Here is a 10,000-nt window from a genome sequence, read left to right on the forward strand (position 1 = left end):
CTCTTCATATATGATCTATATAGTAAGCAGAAGACCTCAGCTTTTTTTTAGTTGGCAGTTAATGTTATTGGCTGAATGCCAGTGTCATAAATTCTGAGGAAAATGCTTATTTTCTGCATGTCCGATCCTGCAGTTTTGATGGTAGCGTTACTACAATGACTGAAACTCAAAAACTATTGCATCTACATAAACATTTAGGGTATTTTCAGGTTCAGGAAAGACTGTATACTTACAAGACAGCAAATGTTAATAATAAATCTTGATAAATGACAGTTTTGGTAAAATAATATGAAAAATGTAAGCTTTATTCAAGATGATGGGGGATAATGTGCTCCATGAATGCTAAAAATGATTCTCCTTTTAGATATTTTTCAGGATTTTTGTGTGTGCGCGCGTGTGTGTGTGTGTGTGCGCGCGCGCGCGTGTGTGTGTGTGAATACTTCTCACCACACACACACACACACACACACACACACACACAGAACATCAGAAGCTGACCTCAGCACATGATCCACGTTTATTTCAGTTTTCGGGGACTTGTTGCTGTTGGGAGAGTGAGACATGAACACAGAGAGAGGAATTCAGAAGACGAACTCAAGACACACACACACACACACACACACACACACACACACACACGCACACACACACACACACACCACACACCACACACACACACACACACACACACACACACACACAAGAAAAAAGGGAGGGGGGGGGATGAACTCAGCACGTGGTTCACGTTCTTCACGTTCTTTCACTGTGTCAATGGACTTTGTTGCAGTTGAGAGAGAGAGAGAGAGGGTTGGGAGAGAGTGAGTACTTCAGACGACAATCTCAACACACACACACACAGAACATCAGCAGCTGACCTCAGCACATGATCCACGTTTATTTCAGTGTTCGGGGACTTGTTGCTGTTGGGAGAGTGAGACAGGGACACAGAGAGAGGAATTCAGAAGACGAACTCAAGACACACACACACACACACACACACACACACACACAAGAAAAAAGGGAGGGGGGGGGGGATGAACTCAGCACGTGGTTCACGTTCTTCACGTTCTTTCACTGTGTCAATGGACTTTGTTGCAGTTGAGAAAGAGAGAGAGAGGGTTGGGAGAGAGTGAGTACTTCAGACGACAATCTCAAAGCAAGCACACACACACACACACACGTCCAGACATCAGGTGACCATGACCTTGACCTGTAGGCTGCAGCAAGATGCTGTTCTGTTCATTGTCAGTCTGTCATGTGCACAGCAGTGAGGTCAGAAGAAGCGCTGCCTTGGACACTGATGTTCAAGACCTGTTGTCCAAGTTTTGTGGTTTGGGTTTTGTGTGTGTGTGTGTTTTTTTTTCAATCTTCAATCTTCAAATTGGAAGGTCAGTCGTCATTACTAACTATTAATGACCTGTGTGCGCAGAGGCATAAAAAAACAAAAAAACAAAACAAAACTAGTCATAACCTAAGCAGACCTATCTTCCTACTGGAGGGGGTGACAATAAGAAAGAACATGTATACATACTCCCTCCCACCGTCAATCGCAGCGTCCTCCAGAGGGGAAAAAAAAGAAAAAAAAAAAGAAGGGACTAAACTGTGATCTTGTTCAGCTCCCTCTTGAAAGCTACCAAGGAGGGAGCCTCTGCTGCTGTTGCAGGCAGGGAGTTCCAGACGGGGATGGTTGATGGGGAAAAAAACTGTATTTATAAGGGTCAGAGGAGGAGCTAAGATGGACAAATTTGTGTCGATGATTTGATCTTGTTTTGCTGGATCCTTTCTTGAGAAATTTGTCTGGAGGGATGTCTACAATGCCATAGACCATTTTATACATTAGGGTCAGCCTTTGTCTGTTCCACCGTGATTCGAGGGATTCCCATCCTAGTTCTTGCAGCATGTGTGTTACGCTGCTGGTCCACCCGTACGTCGTTGTGTACATAACGTGCTGCTCTTCTTTGCACCATTTCAATCTTGTTCTTTTGGCCTTCTTTGTACAGGGCTCCAGACTGATAAGCAATACTCCAGGTGCGGGCGTACGTAGAGTTTGGTAGGCGTTGGCTTTGGTGGTTTTATTGGATGTTTTTAGATTCCTTTTTAGGAAGCCAACCATGCTATTGACGTGATGCGTGATGCCGCGATCTTTCCACTTTTCACACCCGTGTCACGGAGTGTGCCGAAGGATGATCGTGTTTTGCAAGGCTGTCGGATACTTACTGCTCTCCATGGTGGTCGCTGAGGCCAAGTGGCGCCCCAAGGTAGGCGAACATGTCCATGTGTTTGTCCTGTTGTGATTCTTTACTTCACCCCTCCCCCTGTCTCTCTCTCTTTGTGTGTGTGTGTGTGTGTGTGTGTGTGTGTGTGTGTGTGTGTGTGTTACTCTCTCTCCCTCGCTCTCTCTCTCTCTCTGTCTCTCTCTCTCTCCCTCTCTCCCCTCCCCTCCTCTCTCTCTCTTTCTGTCTCTCTCTGTGCGAGTGTGTGCGTTTTTCTCTTAGTTTCTCTTTCTCTCCCTCTCTCTCTCTCTCTTGATCTCTCCCTCCCTCCCCCTCTCTCTCTTTTTCTCACCCATCTCTCTGTGCAAGTGTGTGTGTGTATGTGTGTGTGTGTTTCTCTCTCGCTCTTTGTGTGTATCTGTGTGCGTGCGTGCGTGTGTGTGTGTATGTGTGTGTGTGCGTGTGCATGTGTGTCTGCGAGTGCTTGTAACAAGCACTCTCTCTTTCTCTCTCTGTCTCTCACACTCACACACACACACACACACACACACACACACACACACACACACATGAATCATCATTGATATTCTTCCTCTGAACAGGAAACTCGTTCATAACAAAGCGCTTTTTACCTGGGCGTACTGGGAGATAGTATTACTTCTTTCTATCTTTCTGTCCATCAGACGTTTGTCTAATACTTGCAGAAACAATCGTGCGTGTGCGTGTGTTTGTGTGTATATGAGAGTGTGTGCACATGCTTCCGGGAGTGAGAGAGAAAGAGAGAGAGAGAGAGAGAGGGGGGGGGGGGGGGTAGCACTAAGCACATGACCTTCAATATGTGTGTTGATACTGCATTGCTCCAAATGTCAAATATCATCGTATTTCTCGCGAGAATTCGTTATTTGGCGGATCGCGTGAACTCTCTCTCTCTCTCTCTCTCTCTGTATGTCTGTTGCTATATCTCTCTGTGTCTGTCCGTCTCTCTCTCTCACTCTCTCTCTCTGTATGTGTGTTGCTCTGTCTATCAGTCTGTGTCTGTCCGTCCGTCTGTCTGTTTCTCTGTGTGTGTGTGTGTGTGTGTGTGTGTGTGTGTGTGTGTGTGTCTGTATATCTGTTGATCTATCTCTCTGTCTCTGTCTGTCTGTCTGTCTGTCTGTCTCTCTCTCTCATCTCCCCTTTTAGATAATGATGATAGATATTGCCCTTTCTGCCGTAATGTAATTGAAAATGAAGTGCATTTTCTTTTTTGTGTGTCACAAATATAAGGATCATTGAGAGAAGATTTGATACCAGTGAAGTATTACAGATATCCGTCATTCTTCAAGCTTTCTTTGATTCTAGCCTGTGAAAACGTTGATATTATAAAAAAAAAAAAAATTCTTTGTTTATATATAGAGCACTTAGCCGCACAAGAGAATGTCTCAATAATATTTCAAATAATGCATGATGTTTTTTTTCGTGAAACCGTGTTCTCCTATTGTTATGGGCCAGAAGTCTGACAAAACATTTTTGACTTTGACTTTGACTCTCTCTCCCTCAGAAAATAAAAATTATTCATTCATTCATTCTCTCTCTCTCTCTCTCTTTCTCTCTCTCTCTCTCTCTCTCTCTCTCTCTCTCTCTGAGCTCATTCTATCTTTCATTCCCAGTCTACCCCCTCACTCTCCCCCTCACTCTCTCCCTCACTCTCTCCCTCACTCTCCCCCCTCACTCTCTCCCTCACTCTCCCCCTAAGTATCCCCCTCACTCTCCCCCTCAGTCTGTCCCTCACTCTCCCTCACTCTCCCCACTCTTCCCCTCACTCTCTCCCTCACTCTCTCCCTCACTCTCCCCCTCACTCTCCCCCTCACTCTCTCCCCCTCACTCTCCCCATCACTCTCCCCAGCACTCTCCCCCTCACTCTCTCCCTCACTCTCCCCCTCACTCTCCCCCTCACTCTCTCCCTCACTCTCTCCCCCTCACTCTCCCCCTCTCTCCCCCTCACTCACCCCCTCACTCTCTCCCTCACTCTCCCCCTCACTCTCTCCCTCACTCTCTCCCTCACTCTCTCCCTCACTCTCCCCCTCACTCTCTCCCTCACTCACCCCCTCACTCTCTCCCTCACTCTCCCCCTCTCTCTCTCCCTCACTCTCCCCCGCACTCTCTCCCCCTCACTCTCCCCCTCACTCTCTCCCTCACTCTCCCTCACTCTCTCCCTCACTCCCCCTCACTCTCTCCCTCACTCTCCCTCACTCTCCCTCACTCTCCCTCACTCTCTCCCTCACTCTCTCCCTCACTCTCCCCCTCACTCTCCCACTCACTCTCTCTCACTCACTCTCTCCCCCTCACTCTCCCCCTCACTCTCCCCCTCACTCTCTCCCTCACTCTCCCCCTCTCTCCCCCTCACTCACCCCCTCACTCTCTCCCTCACTCTCTCCCTCACTCTCCCCCTCTCTCCCTCACTCTCTCCCTCACTCTCCACCTCACTCTCTCCCTCACTCTCTCCCCCTCACTCTCCCCCTCTCTCCCCCTCACTCACCCCCTCACTCTCTCCCTCACTCTCCCCCTCACTCTCTCCCTCACTCTCTCCCCTCACTCTCCCCCTCTCTCCCCCTCACTCACCCCCTCACTCTCTCCCTCACTCTCTCCCCCTCACTCTCCCCCTCACTCTCTCCCTCACTCTCTCCCTCACTCTCCCCCTCTCTCCCCCTCACTCTCTCCCTCACTCTCCCCCTCACTGTCTCCCCCCTCACTCTCCCTCACTCTCCCCCTCACTCACTCCCTCACTTTCTCCCTCACTCTCCCCCTCACTCTCCCCCTCACTCACCCCCTCACTCTCTCCCTCTCTCCCCCTCACTCTCCCCCTCACTCTCTCTCACTCTCTCCCTCACTCTCCCCCTCTCCCCCTCACTCTCCCCCTCTCTCCCTCACTCTCCCCCTCACTCTCTCCCTCACTCTCCCCCTCTCTCCCCCTCACTCTCCCCCTCACTCTCTCTCACTCTCTCCCCCTCACTCTCCCCATCACTCTCTCCCTCACTCTCCCCCTCTCTCCCCCTCACTCTCTCCCTCACTCTCTCTCACTCTCTCCTCACTCTCTCCCTCACTCTCTCCCTCACTCTCCCCCTCACTCTCTCCCTCACTCTCTCCCTCACTCTCTCCTCCCTCACTCTCTCCTCACTCTCTCCCTCACTCTCTCCCTCACTCTCTCCCCCTCACTCTCCCCCTCTCTCCCCCTCACTCTCCCCCTCACTCTCTCCCTCACTCTCCCCCTCACTCTCTCTCTCTCACTCTCTCCTCTCTCCCTCACTCTCTCCCTCACTCTCTCCTCTCTCCCTCACTCTCCCCTCCCTCACTCTCCCCCTCACTCTCTCCCTCACTCTTTCCCTCACTCTCTCCCTCACTCTCTCTCCCTCACTATCTCCCCCTCACTCTCCCCCTCTCTCCCCCTCACTCTCTCCCTCACTCTCCACCTCACTCTCTCCTCTCTCCCTCACTCTCTCCCTCACTCTCCCCCTCACTCTCTCCCCCTCACTCTCTCCCCCTCACTCTCCCCCCTCACTCTCTCCCCCTCACTCTCCCCCTCACTCTCTCCCCCCTCACTCTCTCCCCCCTCACTCTCCCCCCTCCCCCCTCACTCTCTCCCCCTCACTCTCCCCCTCACTCTCCCCCTCACTCTCTCAAACAGGGCAGCTCCGAAGACTGGACCTTGAGGAAATCCCCTATAAGGAAGGGAAAAGTAAGTGGGAGGCCGGATGACGAGGTAAAGGGAGACGTGGGGCAGGAAAAAGGGATAGGGGCTGAGGGAGGGAGGGAAGGGAAGGTAAGGGGGTGGGGGGGGGATCTGACCGCAGTGCTTTCATAACCACTTCCTTTGCGTTAGCTGTGCTTGACTATATGTGTGTGTACATAACTACATGCATGTATATGAATGAATGTGTATTGTGTGTGCGTGTGTTTATGTAAGTTTGTGCCTGCCTATGTGTGCGTATGTGTTAGGGTAGCTGTTAGATACACATGTATGTTAAAATGTGTGTATGCAGTGTGTGTGTGTGTGTGTGTGTGTGTGTGTGTGTGTGTGTGTGTGTGTGTGTGTGTGTGTGTGTGTAGTCACATTTTGGTGTGTGTATGTAACATAGATATAATGTTTTATGTTAACAAAAGCGTTTTTGTAAAGCACCTGGAGCAGATTTCTGGATAGTGTGCTATATAAGTATCCATTATTATTATTATTATCATAACCACTGCCCGGGTTCTTGGTGTTTCTGCAGAAACTGAACATGAAAGCTGTTGTACCTGTAATGTCAACATGCCTCAAATACAGCTTCTTCTTTTTTTTTTCTTTTTAATCTCTTTAGGGTTTTGTTTTTTTTTCTCTCTTGGAGCATTTGGTAAGATGTGATCAGAGCCTAGCGTGTTGGGTCTATGCGTAGGTAGTTCAGGCATCTGCTCTCTCTCTCTGTCTCTCTCTGTCTCTCTCTCTCTCTCTATATATATATCTCTCTCTTTTTTAAATTTAAAGGGATGTGTCGTGTGTATGATCAGTTACCACACTTTGAAGCCTCTTGAGTCCTGAAACTCAAAGTGAAACTGTGATTCTTCTTCTTCGTTCGTGGGCTGCAACTCCCACGTTCACTCGTATGTACACGAGTGGACTTTTATACGTGTATGACCGTTTTTACCCCGCCATTTAGACAGCCATACTCCGTTTTCGGGGGTGAAACTGACAAATCGAGAAAGGACGTTAGGAACAGTCGTTATCAAAGCGGTTTGTAGGTTCGTGGACGTGAAGTTTTACTTCTTGTTTGCTAGTTTGTTTGTTCGTTTGCTGGCTTGTTTAATGAAGAGTTGTCTTCAACGCAGCTGACAGGTTGATGAAGGTGAGAACGAAAAGTAGTTGTTGTTGTTGTTGGTTTGTTCTCTCTCCCTCTCTCTCCCTCTTTCTCTCCCTCTCCCCCTCTCTACCTCCCCCCTCTCTCTCTCTCCCTCTCTCCCTCCCCCCCCTCTCTCTCTCTCCCTCTCTCCCTCCCCCCCTCTCTCTCTCTCCCTCTTTCTCTCCCTCTCTTCCTCCCTCTCTCCCTCTCTACCTCCCCCCTCTCTCTCTCTCCCTCTCTCCCTCCCCCCTCTCTCTCTCTCTCCCTCCCTCTCTCTCTCCCTCTCTCTCTCTCTCTCTCTCTCTCCCTCCTTCTCTCTCCCTCTCTACCTCCTCCCTCTCTCTCTCCCTCCTTCTCTCTCGCTCTCTCCCTCCCTCCCCCTCTCTCTCCCTCCCTCCCTCTCCCTCTCACTCTCCCCCGCCCTCTCTCTCTCTCGCTCTCTCCCTCCCTCCCTCTCTCTCTCTCCCCGTCTACCTCCTCCCCTCTCTATCTCCCTCCCTCTCTCTCTCTCTCTTCCTCTCTCTCTCTCCCTCCCCTCTCTCTCTCCCTCTCTCCCTCTCTCTCTCCCTCTCTCCCTCCCTCTCTTCCTCCCTTTCTCTCCATCTCTACCTCCCCCCCTCTCTCTCTCCCTCCCCCCCTCTCTCTCTCCCTCTCTCTCCCTCTTTCTCTCCCTCTCTCTCTCCTTCTCTCCCTTCCTCTCTGTCTCTCTCTCTCTCTCTCTCTCTCTCTGTGGCAGTTCTGTGATTTGCGTTTCTTGGTTTGTGTCAGTCGGCTTGTTGTGTCTGGTTTGTTTGTTTGTTTGTTGTTGTTTTTTCTCCTCCCCCCTTGGTTTTATTTTTGTTTTCTTCATTCAATCAGCTCTTTTCTACGTTTAAGTTCAAACGCCTCCCTATTGGTTTGTTCCTGTCTGGGCTTCACAACATCCTGTTTTTGTTTGTTTTTGTTGTGTGTTTTTTTCCTGCTATTACCTTACCTTACCCCCCCCCCACCACCCCCACCCCTCCACCCCCAAGGCCCCCTCCCCTCTTTTTTTTTTTTTTTATACCTTTTTTGATTATTTGTTTACGTTTTGGTCGTTTCATTTTCTTGAATGTTCGAAGTTACTGTGTTTTTGTTGTTATTTTTGTGGTGGTTTTTTTTTTCACTTCAGCAGTGTTATCGTGTGGATTTGAGCTGGCCTGTAACATAACCGTAATCAAACTAACACAGACGGATTGCGAACTTGTCTGAAAAAAAACACAAAAAAACAAGAGGCAAGGCCTTCAAGACACACTTGTGATAAATTAAGTCCCCTAGCATTAATTACAGAGTAATTTCCCTTTTTTACTATCTGCACCAAAACATTTGCAAAAAAATAAAAATTCCATGCTTAGCAAAAAAAAGTTCCTGTTTGAACAAAAAATGATAATAATGATCCTCTTGTTGTTGTGTCAGAATAAGAGGTCAAAGTGCCAAGTTTAGAGAATACAAAAAATATAAATATAACAGTAAATGTAGTTTGCATATAATTAGGCTTCATTTTTTATTTTTGTGTGCCCATCCCAGAGGTGCAATATTGTTTTAAACAAGATGACTGGAAAGAACTGAATTTTTCCTATTTTTATGCCAAATTTGGTGTCAACTGACAAAGTATTTGCAGAGAAAATGGCAATGTTAAAGTTTACCACGGACACACAGACACACAGACACACGGACACACAGACACACGGACACACACACACACACACACACACACACACACACACACACACACACACACACAGACAACCGAACACCGGGTTAAAACATAGACTCACTTTGTTTACACAACTAAGTCAAAAAACAACACCACCAACAACTTATTAGCTCAGTGCTCATCATCATCTTCTTCTTCTTCTGTCACCGGTGGGGGCTGCAACTCCAACGTTCAGTCCTGTGCATGTGTGTGGGGTTTCCGTGCATGACCGTTTTTCACCCCCCCCCCCCCCCCCCCCCCACACCCACACACACACAAACACACTCACACCCCCCATCCCCGTGTGGGCAGCTGTACTCCGTTTTCAGGCGTTGCTCGATGTTAGCATGTTTCTGTACCACTTTCTCTTCGTTATGGCCAGCTAACCCAGTTATGATCATGACATGGGTGTCTCGGGATTTTTGCTTTTTTTTTTTTTTTTTTTTTTTTTGATAATTGAAATCGGTCATTTAATCAGTGCTTTATGTGTTTGTTTTGTGTGTTTTTTTTAAAAATCCACTTGCATAGAATGTTATATTTGTTCTTTTATTTTGTTTCCCATTGGAGACAGCCTGTTAAAGTGCAATTAGGAACCAACGGCTGCTAATGACTATGCATGCATTGGACTTTCTATGTAAGTGGAGCGGCCTCCATCATACAGATGTTTGTCTTTAGTGAGAGAGAGAGAGAGAGAGAGAGAGAGAGAGAGAGAGAGAGAGATGGTGTTGAAATGACAGACTAGTCTGTGGTTGTCGCTGATGCGGTTTTAATAGTATTCTGTGTTATCATATTTCTTTATTCGGTGTTATCATATTTCTTTATTGTCCTCATAAAACGTTCTTCCTCAAGCACGGTTGTGAAAAGAACACACACACACACACACACACACACACACACACACACACACACACACACACACACACACACACACACACACACACACACACACACACACACACACACACACACACACACACACACACACACACACACACAAGAAAAAACACGAATGATTTATCTGAAAGTCCTCGTGGGTATCGGTATAGTTTTTTTTTCAGTGTGTTTGCGGGGACTGAGAATTCAGCTCTTCAAGGAGATAAGAATAAGAATAACTTTATTATCTCCAACTGGAGAAATTTGGTCAGGTGCATTATCACAACATAGACAAGTAAACAACATGGGGAACATAAATGTAAAAGTCAGCAACAGCTTTTAACGAATAT

This window comes from Babylonia areolata, chromosome 27 (genome assembly GCF_041734735.1).
Source record: "Babylonia areolata isolate BAREFJ2019XMU chromosome 27, ASM4173473v1, whole genome shotgun sequence".
In the NCBI taxonomy this organism is placed as follows: Eukaryota; Metazoa; Mollusca; class Gastropoda; order Neogastropoda; family Buccinidae; genus Babylonia; species Babylonia areolata.